Source organism: Morone saxatilis, unplaced genomic scaffold (genome assembly GCF_004916995.1).
Source record: "Morone saxatilis isolate NCDOM2014 unplaced genomic scaffold, NCSU_SB_2.0 Contig23, whole genome shotgun sequence".
Classification (NCBI taxonomy): domain Eukaryota; kingdom Metazoa; phylum Chordata; class Actinopteri; family Moronidae; genus Morone; species Morone saxatilis.
The window spans coordinates 21,180,065-21,181,512 of NW_023339796.1; positions in this window are offsets into that span (position 1 = coordinate 21,180,065).

Sequence of the window (1,448 nt, forward strand, 5' to 3'; positions counted from 1 at the left end):
CAGGAAATGACCTGCTCAGAATTCATCCAAATCACTCTTTTTAAACAAGCTTCTTGCATTTACTGAGTTCACTGTCTGGGTTCATTGTACAATTTTGAATATAATATAAAATATACATCAAATATGTCACTGAGTCAGTTTACTAAATGATAGAGAAGGGGTCCCTTAAGGAACCACTAGTATAGACAGTTATGGAATAACTAGATCCTATCAGATGGGAATCCCCGAGACCACATCTCATCAAATACAGGTCCATGGTGGGATGTGTTTCAGTTTTGGGATCGTTGACTCTTGGAAGGTGGAGAACCACTGCTGTACACTACTTGTTACTGGAAAAAAGTCTGTAACGTATTACAGCCCTACACTGTCTCATCATTGCAATGTGAGGAGTAAAAATACACCATTCACATTACAAAGCAATCTACCTGTGCATGCAGCGCCTTGCTGGATGACGCCACATTGTGTTGCAGCAAAAGCTGAGCAAGGTCAAACACATATAACTCGTAGGTCTGTGTCCGGCACAGCTCTGCCTTCTTTGGGGACTTAAAGGAATAATTTGTTTTGGTAACTAAAAGCCCAGTGGATATGCAGCTTCTGTGCTACTGTTAACGCTATGAGATTGAAGATTGGAAAGAATTCCGCCTGCAGCAGATTTGCTAGTAAAACCATCAAGCCGTTATTTTTGCAAAATGATTCTTTTCCCAAGCAAATCTATCTGGAACTCAATATTGCTTCATTCACAGTTTATATTTATGTTCTTCTTTGTCTGCTGTCAGGACAATGTCTCAGGACAGTTCACATTCTGAATCATGATCTCTGACAGTTTTTGGGTTGAAGATCTTTTTGCATGTGTGGATCACACAGTGTGATTTTAGGAGTTGGTTTGTACTGGCCAACCATGTGAATAACTTACCGAGAGGTCCCATTCCTCCCAGAGAATCGTCTTCCACTCTGCCAGACGGACAGGGCCTCACACACTTCCTCTCTCTCTCTTTTTCTCTGTGTTTGTGTGTGTGTGTCCCACTTGCCTTAACACCTCCAGACAGAGACAGGACAGGATATGGATGTCAGTTTCATTTTAAAGTGGAGAGACTGGACAGAAAGTATTGATTTTAACACTATTTTTGTTTGAGTCTGTGTTTTGTGACAGTTTATAACTTAATTCTGGAAAGTCATATTTGGCCTGTCAATTAAACAACTAGACATTGCCAGCGTTCCCTCTGGTAGTGTGGGAAAATTGCAAGGGTCAGAGGGCACAAAAGTCCCTAAAATACTCTTGTAACTAGAGAACAGACATAACCTCTGATTACACTCTGTAACTGCCCTTTTCAAACATGAAATTCTAACTTCAATAGATGTCTGTTTCGCTGCTTAATATATTACAATTGTCATTACAGTCTCATTGCTAGTTCATGAAAAAGTAGAAACATGGCAGACTCTGTAGAAGA